This window comes from Sus scrofa, chromosome 13 (genome assembly GCF_054392235.1).
Source record: "Sus scrofa isolate SSC_HxYL_T2T_F1_AM1 chromosome 13, Sscrofa_HxYL_maternal_Yorkshire_Landrace_v2.0, whole genome shotgun sequence".
NCBI lineage: Eukaryota > Metazoa > Chordata > Mammalia > Artiodactyla > Suidae > Sus > Sus scrofa.
The window spans coordinates 5,940,766-5,957,244 of NC_139395.1; positions in this window are offsets into that span (position 1 = coordinate 5,940,766).

Below are 16,479 nucleotides of genomic sequence, written 5' to 3' on the forward strand. Positions count from 1 at the left end.
CTGGAATCCAGTGTATTCATTGATACTGCATGGAATCCACTGCATCAATCGAGATGCATTTTACCATGCTGCATGGAATCCTCTGCATTCACATGCGTCATTGCAACCAGTGCATTCAATCGGGTACCATAGGGCCACGCTTCAAGGAATCAACTGCATTCAATCATGCTTCATTGCAACCACTGCAGTCAATCGGGATTCATTGGGCCTCGCTCCATGGAATCCACTGCATTCAATTGGGATTCATTGGGCCTCACTGCATGGAATACACTGCGTTCAATCGAGATCCACTGGGCCACGCTGCATGGAATCCACTGCATTCAATCAGGATCCATTTAGCCATGCTTCAGGGAATACACTGCGTTCAATCGGGATGCATTTTACCATGCTGCATGGAATCCACTGCATTCAGTGATGCTGCATGGAATGCACTACCTTCAATCGGGATGCTTTGGGCCATGCTGCTTAAAATCCACTGCATTTAATCGGGATGCATTGGGCCACGCTCCATGGAATCAACTGCATTCAATCAAGCTGGATGGAATCCACTGCATTTAATCGGGATGCATTTTACCATGCTGAATGGAATGTACTGCATTCAATCACGCTGCATGGAATTCACTGCATTCAATTGGGATCCATTGCACAATGATGCATGGAATCCACTGCGTTCAATCAAAATCCATTGCACCACACTGCATGGAATCCACTGCATTCTCTCGAGATCCATTGGGCCACGCTGCATCGAATCCACTGCATTCAATCGGGATCCATTTAGCCACGCTGCATGGAATACTCTTCGTTCAATCGGGATGCATTTAACCATGCTGCATCGAATCCACTGCATTCAATCGGGATCAATTTATCCACGCTGCATGGAATACTCTTCGTTCAATCGGGATGCATTTAACCATGCTGCATCGAATCCACTGCATTCAGTGACGCTGCATGGAATCCACTGCATTCAATCAAGCTGGATGGAATCCACTGTATTTAATCGGGATGCATTTTACCATGCTGCATGTAATGTACTGCATTCAGTGATGCCGCATGGAACCACTGCATTCAATCGGGATACTTTGGGCCTCGCTGCATAAAATCCACTGCATTTAATCGGGATGCATTGGGCCTCACTTCATGGAATCTACTGCATTCAATCATGCTGCATGGAGTCCACTGCATTCAATCATGCTGCATAAAATACCCTGCATTTAATAGGGTTCAATTTCTCCATGCTGCATGGAATCCACTGCATTCAATCATGCTTCATTGCAACCAGTGCATTCAATCGGGTACCATAGGGCCACGCTTCATGGAATCCACTGCATTCAATCATGCTTCATTGCAACCACTGCATTCAATTGGGGACCATTGGGCCATGCTGCATGGAATCCACTGCATTCAAACACGCTGCATGGAATCCACTGCATTCAATTGGGATGCTTTGGGCCATGCTGGATAATATCCACTGCATTCAATCGGGATTCATTGGGCCTCGCTGCCTGGAATCCACTGCATTCAATAGGGTTCCATTTCTTCACGCTGCATGGCATACACTGCATTCAAACACGCTGAATGGAATCCACTGCATTCAATCGAAATCCATTGGGCCACGCTGCATGGAATCCACTGCATTCAATCGGGATCCATTTAACCCCGCTGCATGGAATACACTGTGTTCAATCGGGATGCATTTCACCATGCTGCATGGAATCCACTGCATTCAGTGACACTGCATGGAATCCACTGCAGTCAATCGGGATCCATTGTGCCACATTGCAGGGAAACCACTGCATTCAATCGACATCCATTGCGCCATGCTGCATGGAATCCACTGCATTCAATTGGGATTCATTGGGCCTCACTGCATGGAATACACTGCGTTCAATCGGGATCCATTTAGCCATGCTTCATGGAATACACTGCGTTCAATCGGGATGCTTTTTACCATGCTGCATGGAATCCACTGCATTCAGTGATGCTGCATGGAATGCACTACATTCAATCGGGATGCTTTGGGCCATGCTGCTTAAAATCCACTGCATTTAATCGGGATGCATTGGGCCACGTTCCATGGAATCAACTGCATTCAATCAAGCTGCATGGAATCCACTGCATTCAATCGACATCCATTGGGCCACGCTGCATGGAATCCACTGCATTCAATCGGGATCCATTTAACCCCGCTGCATGGAATCCACTGCATCAATCGGGATGCATTTTACCATGCTGCATGGAATCCACTGCATTAATGACACTGCATGGAATACACTGCATCAATCGGGATGCATTTTACCATGCTGCATGGAATCCACTGCATTCAATGACACTGCATGGAATCCACTGCATCACTCGGGACGCATTTTACCATGCTGCATGGAATCCACTGCATTATGTGACGCTGCATGGAATCCACTGCAGTCAATCGGGATCCATTGTGCCCCATTGCAGGGAAACCACGTCATTCAAGCGACATCCATTGCACCATGCTGCATGGAATCCACTGCATTCAATCGGGATCCATTTAGCCATGCTTCATGGAATACACTGCGTTCAATCGGGATGCATTTTACCATGCTGCATGGAATCCACTGCATTCAGTGATGCTGCATGGAATGCACTACCTTCAATCGGGATGCTTTAGGCCATGCTGCTTAAAATCCACTGCATTTAATCGGGATGCATTGGGCCACGCTCCATGGAATCAACTGCATTCAATCAAGCTGCATGGAATCCACTGCATTCAATCGGGATGCATTTTACCACGCTGTATGGAGTATACTGTATTCAATCACGCTGCATGGAATTCACTGCATTCAATTGGGATTCATTGTGCCAAATGCATGGAATCCACTGCGTTCAATCAAAATCCATTGCACCATACTGCATGGAATCCACTGCATTCTCTCGAGATCCATTGGGCCACGCTGCATCGAATCCACTGTATTCAATCGGGATCCATTCAGCCATGCTTCATGGAATACACTGCGTTCAATCGGGATGCATTTTACCATGCTGCATCGAATCCACTGCATTCAGTGACGCTGCATGGAATCCACTGCATTCAATCGGGATGCTTTGGGCCTCGCTGCATAAAATCCACTGCATTTAATCGGAATGCATTGGGTCTCACTGCATGGAATCTACTGCATTCAATCATGCTGCATGGAATCCACTGCATTCAATCATGCTGCATAAAATCCCCTGCATTTAATAGGGTTCAATTTCTCCATGCTGCATGGAATCCACTGCATTCAATCATGCTTCATTGCAACCAGTGCATTCAATCGGGTACCATAGGGCCACGCTCCATGGAATCCACTGCATTCAATCATGCTTCATTGCAACCACTGCATTCAATCGGGAACCATTGGGCCATGCTGCATGGAATCCACTGCATTCAAACACGCTGCATGGAATCCACTGCATTCAATCGGGATGCTTTGGGCCATGCTGGATAATATCCACTGCATTCAATCGGGATTCATTGGGTCTCGCTGCCTGGAATCCACTGCATTCAATCATGCTGCATGGAATCCACTGCATTCAATGACACTGCATGGAAGCCACTGCATTCAATAGGGTTCCATTTCTTCACGCTGCATGGAATACACTGCATTCAAACACGCTGCCTGGAATCCACTGCATTCAATCGAGATCCATTGGGCCACGCTGCATGGAATTCACTGCAATCAATCAGAATCCACTCCACCACACTGCACGGAGTGCACTGCATTCAATGGAGATCCATTGGGCCACGCTGCATGGAATCCACTGCATTCATTCGGGATCCATTTAGCCATGCTGCATGTAATGCACTGCGTTTAATCGGGATGCATTTTACCATGCTGCATGGAATGCACTGCATTCAGTGATGCTGCATGGAATGCACTACATTTAATCGGGATGCATTGGGCCACGCTCCATGGAATCAACTGCATTCAATCAAGCTGGATGGAATCCACTGCATTTAATCGGGATGCATTTTACCACGCTGCATGGAATATACTGCATTCAATCACGCTGCATGGAATTCACTGCATTCATTTGGGATCCATTGTGCCACGATGCATGGAATCCACTGCGTTCAATTTAAATACATTGCACCACACTGCATGGAATCCACTGCATTCCCTCGAGATCCATTGGGCCAGGCTGCATCGAATCCACTGCATTCAATCGGGATCCATTTAACCCCGCTGCATGGAATGCACTGGGTTCAATCGGGATGCATTTTACCATGCTGCATGGAATCCACTGCATTCAATGACACTGCATGGAATCCACTGCATTAATCGGGATGCATTTTACCATGCTGCATGGAATCCACTGCAGTCAATCGGGATCCATTGTGCCACATTGCAGGGAAACCACTGCATTCAATCGACATCCATTGCGCCATGCTGCATGGAATCCACTGCATTCAATTGGGATTCATTGGGCCTCACTGCATGGAATACACTGCGTTCAATCGAGATCCATTGGGCCACGCTGCATGGAATCCACTGCATTCAATCGGGATCCATTTAGCCATGCTTCATGGAATAAACTGCGTTCAATCGGGATGCATTTTACCATGCTGCATGGAATCCACTGCATTCAGTGATGCTGCATGGAATGCACTACCTTCAATCGGGATGCTTTGGGCCATGCTGCATAAACTCCACTGCATTTAATCGGGATGCATTGGGCCACGCTCCATGGAATCAACTGCATTCAATCAAGCTGGATGGAATCCACTGCATTTAATCGGGATGCATTTTACCACGCTGCATGGAATATACTGCATTCAATCACGCTGCATGGAATTCACTGCATTCAATTGGGATTCATTGCACCACACTGCATGGAATCCACTGCATTCTGTCGAGATCCATTGGGCCACGCTGCATCGAATCCACTGCATTCAATCGGGATCCATTTAGCCACGCTGCATGGAATACTCTTCGTTCAATCGGGATGCATTTTACCATGCTGCATCGAATCCACTGCATTCAGTGACGCTGCATGGAATCCACTGCATTCAATAGGGATGCTTTGGGCCTCGCTGCATAAAATCCACTGCATTTAATCGGGATGCATTGGGCCTCACTGCCTGGAATCTACTGCATTCAATCATGCTGCATGGAATCCACTGCATTCAATCATGCTGCATAAAATCCCCTGCATTTAATAGGGTTCAATTTCTCCATGCTGCATGGAATCCACTGCATTCAATCATGCTTCATTGCAACCAGTGCATTCAATCGGGTACCATAGGGCCACGCTTCATGGAATCCACTGCATTCAATCATGCTTCATTGCAACCACTGCATTCAATCGGGAACCATTGGGCCATGCTGCATGGAATCCACTGCATTCAAACACGCTGCATGGAATCCACTGCATTCAATCGGGATGCTTTGGGCCATGCTGGATAATATCCACTGCATTCAATCGGGATTCATTGGGCCTCGCTGCCTGGAATCCACTGCATTCAATCATGCTGCATGGAATCCACTGCATTCAATTATGCTTCATTGCAACCAGTGCACTCAATCGGGAACCATTGGGCCATGCTGCATGGAATTCACTGCATTCAAACACGCTGCATGGAATCCACTGCATTCAATCGGGATGCTTTGGGCCATGCTGGATAATATCCACTGCATTCAATCGGGATTCATTGGGCCTCGCTGCCTGGAATCCACTGCATTCAATCATGCTGCATGGAATCCACTGCATTCAATCATGCTGCATAAAATCCACTGCATTCAATAGGGTTCCATTTCTTCACGCTGCATGGCATACACTGCATTCAAACAGGCTGCATGGAATCCACTGCATTCAATCAGAATCCACTGCACCACACTGCATGGAATCCACTGCATTCAATCGAAATCCATTGGGACACGCTGCATGGAATTCACTGCAATCAATCAGAATCCACTGTACCACACTGCACGGAATCCTCTGCATTCAATCGAGATCCATTGGGCCACGCTGCATGGAATCCACTGCATTCAATCGGGATTCATTTAACCCCGCTGCATGGAATCCACTGCATCAATCGGGATGCATTTTATCATGCTGCATGGAATCCACTGCATTCAATGACACTGCATGGAATCCACTGCATCAATCGGGATGCATTTTACCATGCTGCATGGAATCCACTGCATTCAATGACACTGCATGGAATCCACTGCATCAATCGTGACGCATTTTACCATGCTGCATGGAATCCACTGCATTCATTCGGGATCCATTTAGCCATGCTGCATGTAATGCACTGCGTTTAGTCGGGATGCATTTTACCATGCTGCATGGAATCCACTGCATTCAATGACACTGCATGGAATCCACTGCATCAATCGTGACGCATTTTACCATGCTGCATGGAATCCACTGCATTCAATGACACTGCATGGAATCTACTGCATTCACTCGGGATCCATTTAGCCATGCTGCATGTAATCCACTGCGTTTAATCGGGATGCATATTACCATGCTGCATGTAATATACTGCATTCAATCATGCTGCATGGAATTCACTGCATTCAATTGGGATCCATTGCACCACGCTGCATGGAATCCACTGCATTCAATCGAGATCCATTGGGCCACGCTGCATGGAATCCACTTCATTCAATTGGGATCCATTGGGCCATGCTGCATTGAATCCACTGCATTCAATCGGGATCCATTTAACCCCGCTGCATGGAATCCACTGCATCAATCGGGATGCATTTTATCATGCTGCCTGGAATCCAGTGTATTCATTGATACTGCATGGAATCCACTGCATCAATCGAGATGCATTTTACCATGCTGCATGGAATCCTCTGCATTCACATGCGTCATTGCAACCAGTGCATTCAATCGGGTACCATAGGGCCACGCTTCAAGGAATCAACTGCATTCAATCATGCTTCATTGCAACCATTGCAGTCAATCGGGATTCATTGGGCCTCGCTCCATGGAATCCACTGCATTCAATTGGGATTCATTGGGCCTCACTGCATGGAATACACTGCGTTCAATCGAGATCCACTGGGCCACGCTGCATGGAATCCACTGCATTCAATCAGGATCCATTTAGCCATGCTTCAGGGAATACACTGCGTTCAATCGGGATGCATTTTACCATGCTGCATGGAATCCACTGCATTCAGTGATGCTGCATGGAATGCACTACCTTCAATCGGGATGCTTTGGGCCATGCTGCTTAAAATCCACTGCATTTAATCGGGATGCATTGGGCCACGCTCCATGGAATCAACTGCATTCAATCAAGCTGGATGGAATCCACTGCATTTAATCGGGATGCATTTTACCATGCTGAATGGAATGTACTGCATTCAATCACGCTGCATGGAATTCACTGCATTCAATTGGGATCCATTGCACAATGATGCATGGAATCCACTGCGTTCAATCAAAATCCATTGCACCACACTGCATGGAATCCACTGCATTCTCTCGAGATCCATTGGGCCACGCTGCATCGAATCCACTGCATTCAATCGGGATCCATTTAGCCACGCTGCATGGAATACTCTTCGTTCAATCGGGATGCATTTAACCATGCTGCATCGAATCCACTGCATTCAATCGGGATCAATTTATCCACGCTGCATGGAATACTCTTCGTTCAATCGGGATGCATTTAACCATGCTGCATCGAATCCACTGCATTCAGTGACGCTGCATGGAATCCACTGCATTCAATCAAGCTGGATGGAATACACTGTATTTAATCGGGATGCATTTTACCATGCTGCATGTAATGTACTGCATTCAGTGATGCCGCATGGAACCACTGCATTCAATCGGGATACTTTGGGCCTCGCTGCATAAAATCCACTGCATTTAATCGGGATGCATTGGGCCTCACTTCATGGAATCTACTGCATTCAATCATGCTGCATGTAGTGCACTGCATTCAATCATGCTGCATAAAATACCCTGCATTTAATAGGGTTCAATTTCTCCATGCTGCATGGAATCCACTGCATTCAATCATGCTTCATTGCAACCAGTGCATTCAATCGGGTACCATAGGGCCACGCTTCATGGAATCCACTGCATTCAATCATGCTTCATTGCAACCACTGCATTCAATTGGGGACCATTGGGCCATGCTGCATGGAATCCACTGCATTCAAACACGCTGCATGGAATCCACTGCATTCAATTGGGATGCTTTGGGCCATGCTGGATAATATCCACTGCATTCAATCGGGATTCATTGGGCCTCGCTGCCGGGAATCCACTGCATTCAATAGGGTTCCATTTCTTCATGCTGCATGGCATACACTGCATTCAAACACGCTGAATGGAATCCACTGCATTCAATCGAAATCCATTGGGCCACGCTGCATTGAATCCACTGCATTCAATCGGGATCCATTTAACCCCGCTGCATGGAATACACTGTGTTCAATCGGGATGCATTTCACCATGCTGCATGGAATCCACTGCATTCAGTGACACTGCATGGAATCCACTGCAGTCAATCGGGATCCATTGTGCCACATTGCAGGGAAACCACTGCATTCAATCGACATCCATTGCGCCATGCTGCATGGAATCCACTGCATTCAATTGGGATTCATTGGGCCTCACTGCATGGAATACACTGCGTTCAATCGGGATCCATTTAGCCATGCTTCATGGAATACACTGCGTTCAATCGGGATGCTTTTTACCATGCTGCATGGAATCCACTGCATTCAGTGATGCTGCATGGAATGCACTACATTCAATCGGGATGCTTTGGGCCATGCTGCTTAAAATCCACTGCATTTAATCGGGATGCATTGGGCCACGCTCCATGGAATCAACTGCATTCAATCAAGCTGCATGGAATCCACTGCATTCAATCGACATCCATTGGGCCACGCTGCATGGAATCCACTGCATTCAATCGGGATCCATTTAACCCCGCTGCATGGAATCCACTGCATCAATCGGGATGCATTTTACCATGCTGCATGGAATCCACTGCATTAATGACACTGCATGGAATACACTGCATCAATCGGGATGCATTTTACCATGCTGCATGGAATCCACTGCATTCAATGACACTGCATGGAATCCACTGCATCACTCGGGACGCATTTTACCATGCTGCATGGAATCCACTGCATTATGTGACGCTGCATGGAATCCACTGCAGTCAATCGGGATCCATTGTGCCCCATTGCAGGGAAACCACGTCATTCAAGCGACATCCATTGCACCATGCTGCATGGAATCCACTGCATTCAATCGGGATCCATTTAGCCATGCTTCATGGAATACACTGCGTTCAATCGGGATGCATTTTACCATGCTGCATGGAATCCACTGCATTCAGTGATGCTGCATGGAATGCACTACCTTCAATCGGGATGCTTTAGGCCATGCTGCTTAAAATCCACTGCATTTAATCGGGATGCATTGGGCCACGCTCCATGGAATCAACTGCATTCAATCAAGCTGCATGGAATCCACTGCATTCAATCGGGATGCATTTTACCACGCTGTATGGAGTATACTGTATTCAATCACGCTGCATGGAATTCACTGCATTCAATTGGGATTCATTGTGCCAAATGCATGGAATCCACTGCGTTCAATCAAAATCCATTGCACCATACTGCATGGAATCCACTGCATTCTCTCGAGATCCATTGGGCCACGCTGCATCGAATCCACTGTATTCAATCGGGATCCATTCAGCCATGCTTCATGGAATACACTGCGTTCAATCGGGATGCATTTTACCATGCTGCATCGAATCCACTGCATTCAGTGACGCTGCATGGAATCCACTGCATTCAATCGGGATGCTTTGGGCCTCGCTGCATAAAATCCACTGCATTTAATCGGAATGCATTGGGTCTCACTGCATGGAATCTACTGCATTCAATCATGCTGCATGGAATCCACTGCATTCAATCATGCTGCATAAAATCCCCTGCATTTAATAGGGTTCAATTTCTCCATGCTGCATGGAATCCACTGCATTCAATCATGCTTCATTGCAACCAGTGCATTCAATCGGGTACCATAGGGCCACGCTCCATGGAATCCACTGCATTCAATCATGCTTCATTGCAACAAGTGCATTCAATCGGGTACCGTAGGGCCACGCTCCATGGAATCCACTGCATTCAATCACGCTGCATGGAATCCACTGCATTCAATCGGGATGCTTTGGGCCATGCTGGATAATATCCACTGCATTCAATCGGGATTCATTGGGTCTCGCTGCCTGGAATCCACTGCATTCAATCATGCTGCATGGAATCCACTGCATTCAATGACACTGCATGGAAGCCACTGCATTCAATAGGGTTCCATTTCTTCACGCTGCATGGAATACACTGCATTCAAACACGCTGCCTGGAATCCACTGCATTCAATCGAGATCCATTGGGCCACGCTGCATGGAATTCACTGCAATCAATCAGAATCCACTCCACCACACTGCACGGAGTGCACTGCATTCAATGGAGATCCATTGGGCCACGCTGCATGGAATCCACTGCATTCAATTGGGATCCATTTAACCCCGCTGCATGGAATCCACTGCATCAATCGGGATGCATTTTATCATGCTGCCTGGAATCCACTGTATTCAATGACACTGCATGGAATCCACTGCATCAATCGGGATGCATTTTACCATGCTGCATGGAATCCACTGCATTCAATGACACTGCATGGAATCCACTGCATCAATCGTGACGCATTTTACCATGCTTCATGGAATCCACTGCATTCATTCGGGATCCATTTAGCCATGCTGCATGTAATGCACTGCGTTTAATCGGGATGCATTTTACCATGCTGCATGGAATCCACTGCATTCAGTGATGCTGCATGGAATGCACTACCTTCTATCGGGATGCTTTGGGCCATGCTGCATAAAATCCACTGCATTTAATCGGGATGCATTGGGCCACGCTCCATGGAATCAACTGCATTCAATCAAGCTGGATGGAATCCACTGCATTTAATCGGGATGCATTTTACCATGCTGCATGGAATGTACTGCATTCAATCACGCTGCATGGAATCCACTGCATTCAATTGGGATTCATTGGGCCTCACTGCATGGAATACACTGCGTTCAATCGGGATGCATTTAACCATGCTGCATCGAATCCACTGCATTCAATCGGGATCCATTTATCCACGCTGCATGGAATACTCTTCGTTCAATCGGGATGCATTTAACCATGCTGCATCGAATCCACTGCATTAAGTGACGCTGCATGGAATCCACGGCATTCAATCAAGCTGGATGGAATCCACTGTATTTAATCGGGATGCATTTTACCATGCTGCATGTAATGTACTGCATTCAGTGATGCCGCATGGAACCACTGCATTCAATCGGGATACTTTGGGCCTCGCTGCATAAAATCCACTGCATTTAATCGGGATGCATTGGGCCTCACTTCATGGAATCCACTGCATTCAATCGACATCCATTGGGCCACGCTGCATGGAATCCACTGCATTCAATCGGGATCCATTTAACCCCACTGCATGGAATCCACTGCATCAATCGGGATGCATTTTACCATGCTGCATGGAATCCACTGCATTAATGACACTGCATGGAATACACTGCATCAATCGGGATGCATTTTACCATGCTGCATGGAATCCACTGCATTCAATGACACTGCATGGAATCCACTGCATCACTCGGGACGCATTTTACCATGCTGCATGGAATCCACTGCATTATGTGACGCTGCATGGAATCCACTGCAGTCAATCGGGATCCATTGTGCCCCATTGCAGGGAAACCACGTCATTCAAGCGACATCCATTGCACCATGCTGCATGGAATCCACTGCATTCAATCGGGATCCATTTAGCCATGCTTCATGGAATACACTGCGTTCAATCGGGATGCATTTTACCATGCTGCATGGAATCCACTGCATTCAGTGATGCTGCATGTAATGCACTACCTTCAATCGGGATGCTTTAGGCCATGCTGCTTAAAATCCACTGCATTTAATCGGGATGCATTGGGCCACGCTCCATGGAATCAACTGCATTCAATCAAGCTGCATGGAATCCACTGCATTCAATCGGGATGCATTTTACCACGCTGTATGGAGTATACTGTATTCAATCACGCTGCATGGAATTCACTGCATTCAATTGGGATCCATTTAACCCCGCTGCATGGAATCCACTGCATCAATCGGGATGCATTTTATCATGCTGCCTGGAATCCACTGTATTCAATGACACTGCATGGAATCCACTGCATCAATCGGGATGCATTTTACCATGCTGCATGGAATCCACTGCATTCAATGACACTGCATAGAATCCACTGCATCAATCGTGACGCATTTTACCATGCTGCATGGAATCCACTGCATTCATTCGGGATCCATTTAGCCATGCTGCATGTAATGCACTGCGTTTAATCGGGATGCATTTTACCATGCTGCATGGAATCCACTGCATTCAGTGATGCTGCATGGAATGCACTACATTTAATCGGGATGCATTGGGCCACGCTCCATGGAATCAACTGCATTCAATCAAGCTGGATGGAATCCACTGCATTTAATCGGGATGCATTTTACCACGCTGCATGGAATATACTGCATTCAATCACGCTGCATGGAATTCACTGCATTCAATTGGGATCCATTGTGCCACGATGCATGGAATCCACTGCGTTCAATTTAAATCCATTGCACCACACTGCATGGAATCCACTGCATTCCCTCGAGATCCATTGGGCCACGCTGCATCGAATCCACTGCATTCAATCGGGATCCATTTAACCCCGCTGCATGGAATGCACTGGGTTCAATCGGGATGCATTTTACCATGCTGCATGGAATCCACTGCATTCAATGACACTGCATGGAATCCACTGCATCAATCGGGATGCATTTTACCATGCTGCATGGAATCCACTGCAGTCAATCGGGATCCATTGTGCCACATTGCAGGGAAACCACTGCATTCAATCGACATCCATTGCGCCATGCTGCATGGAATCCACTGCATTCAATTGGGATTCATTGGGCCTCACTGCATGGAATACACTGCGTTCAATCGAGATCCATTGGGCCACGCTGCATGGAATCCACTGCATTCAATCGGGATCCATTTAGCCATGCTTCATGGAATAAACTGCGTTCAATCGGGATGCATTTTACCATGCTGCATGGAATCCACTGCATTCAGTGATGCTGCATGGAATGCACTACCTTCAATCGGGATGCTTTGGGCCATGCTGCATAAACTCCACTGCATTTAATCGGGATGCATTGGGCCACTCTCCATGGAATCAACTGCATTCAATCAAGCTGGATGGAATCCACTGCATTTAATCGGGATGCATTTAACCACGCTGCATGGAAAATACAGCATTCAATCACGCTGCATGGAATTCACTGCATTCAATTGGGATCCATTGCGCCACGATGCATGGAATCCACTGCATTCAATCGGGATCCATTTAACCCCGCTGCATGGAATCCACTGCATCAATCGGGATGCATTTTATCATGCTGCCTGGAATCCACTGCATTCATTGACACTGCATGGAATCCACTGCATCAATCAGGATGCATTTTACCATGCTGCATGGAATCCACTGCATTCAATCATGCTGCATAAAATCCCCTGCATTTAATAGGGTTCAATTTCTCCATGCTGCATGGAATCCACTGCATTCAATCATGCTTCATTGCAACTAGTGCATTCAATCGTGTACCATAGGGCCACGCTTCATGGAATCCACTGCATTCAATCATGCTTCATTGCAACCACTGCATTCTATCGGGATTCATTGGGCCTCGCTGCCTGGAATCCACTGCATTCAATCATGCTGCATGGAATCCACTGCATTCAATCATGCTGCATAAAATCCACTGCATTCAATAGGGTTCCATTTCTTCACGCTGCATGGCATACACTGCATTCAAACAGGCTGCATGGAATCCACTGCATTCAATCAGAATCCAAGGCACCACACTGCATGGAATCCACTGCATTCAATCGAAATCCATTGGGCCACGCTGCATGGAATTCACTGCAATCAATCAGAATCCACTGTACCACACTGCACGGAGTCCTCTGCATTCAATCGAGATCCATTGGGCCACGCTGCATGGAATCCACTGCATTCAATCGGGATTCATTTAACCCCGCTGCATGGAATCCACTGCATCAATCGGGATGCATTTTATCATGCTGCCTGGAATCCACTGCATTCAATGACACTGCATGGAATCCACTGCATCAATCGGGATGCATTTTACCATGCTGCATGGAATCCACTGCATTCAATGACACTGCATGGAATCCACTGCATCAATCGTGACGCATTTTACCATGCTGCATGGAATCCACTGCATTCATTCGGGATCCATTTAGCCATGCTGCATGTAATGCACTGCGTTTAGTCGGGATGCATTTTACCATGCTGCATGGAATCCACTGCATTCAATGACACTGCATGGAATCCACTGCATCAATCGTGACGCATTTTACCATGCTGCATGGAATCCACTGCATTCAATGACACTGCATGGAATCTACTGCATTCACTCGGGATACATTTAGCCATGCTGCATGTAATCCACTGCGTTTAATCGGGATGCATATTACCATGCTGCATGTAATATACTGCATTCAATCATGCTGCATGGAATTCACTGCATTCAATTGGGATCCATTGCACCACGCTGCATGGAATCCACTGCATTCAATCGAGATCCATTGGGCCACGCTGCATGGAATCCGCTTCATTCAATTGGGATCCATTGGGCCACGCTGCATTGAATCCACTGCATTCAATCGGGATCCATTTAGCCACGCTGCATGGAATACTCTTCGTTCAATCGGGATGCATTTAACCATGCTGCATCGAATCCACTGCATTCAATCGGGATCAATTTATCCACGCTGCATGGAATACTCTTCGTTCAATCGGGATGCATTTAACCATGCTGCATCGAATCCACTGCATTCAGTGACGCTGCATGGAATCCACTGCATTCAATCAAGCTGGATGGAATACACTGTATTTAATCGGGATGCATTTTACCATGCTGCATGTAATGTACTGCATTCAGTGATGCCGCATGGAACCACTGCATTCAATCGGGATACTTTGGGCCTCGCTGCATAAAATCCACTGCATTTAATCGGGATGCATTGGGCCTCACTTCATGGAATCTACTGCATTCAATCATGCTGCATGTAGTGCACTGCATTCAATCATGCTGCATAAAATACCCTGCATTTAATAGGGTTCAATTTCTCCATGCTGCATGGAATCCACTGCATTCAATCATGCTTCATTGCAACCAGTGCATTCAATCGGGTAACATAGGGCCACGCTTCATGGAATCCACTGCATTCAATCATGCTTCATTGCAACCACTGCATTCAATTGGGGACCATTGGGCCATGCTGCATGGAATCCACTGCATTCAATCATGCTTCATTGCAACCAGTGCATTCAATCGGGTAACATAGGGCCACGCTTCATGGAATCCACTGCATTCAATCATGCTTCATTGCAACCACTGCATTCAATTGGGGACCATTGGGCCATGCTGCATGGAATCCACTGCATTCAATTGGGATGCTTTGGGCCATGCTGGATAATATCCACTGCATTCAATCGGGATTCATTGGGCCTCGCTGCCTGGAATCCACTGCATTCAATAGGGTTCCATTTCTTCACGCTGCATGGCATACACTGCATTCAAACACGCTGAATGGAATCCACTGCATTCAATCGAAATCCATTGGGCCACGCTGCATGGAATCCACTGCATTCAATCGGGATCCATTTAACCCCGCTGCATGGAATACACTGTGTTCAATCGGGATGCATTTCACCATGCTGCATGGAATCCACTGCATTCAGTGACACTGCATGGAATCCACTGCAGTCAATCGGGATCCATTGTGCCACATTGCAGGGAAACCACTGCATTCAATCGACATCCATTGCGCCATGCTGCATGGAATCCACTGCATTCAATTGGGATTCATTGGGCCTCACTGCATGGAATACACTGCGTTCAATCGAGATCCATTGGGCCACGCTGCATGGAATCCACTGCATTCAATCGGGATCCATTTCGCCATGCTTCATGGAATACACTGCGTTCAATCGGGATGCTTTTTACCATGCTGCATGGAATCCACTGCATTCAGTGATGCTGCATGGAATGCACTACATTCAATCGGGATGCTTTGGGCCATGCTGCTTAAAATCCACTGCATTTAATCGGGATGCATTGGGCCACGCTCCATGGAATCAACTGCATTCAATCAAGCTGCATGGAATCCACTGCATTCAATCGACATCCATTGGGCCACGCTGCATGGAATCCACTGCATTCAATCGGGATCCATTTAACCCCGCTGCATGGAATCCACTGCATCAATCGGGATGCATTTTACCATGCTGCATGGAATCCACTGCATTAATGACAC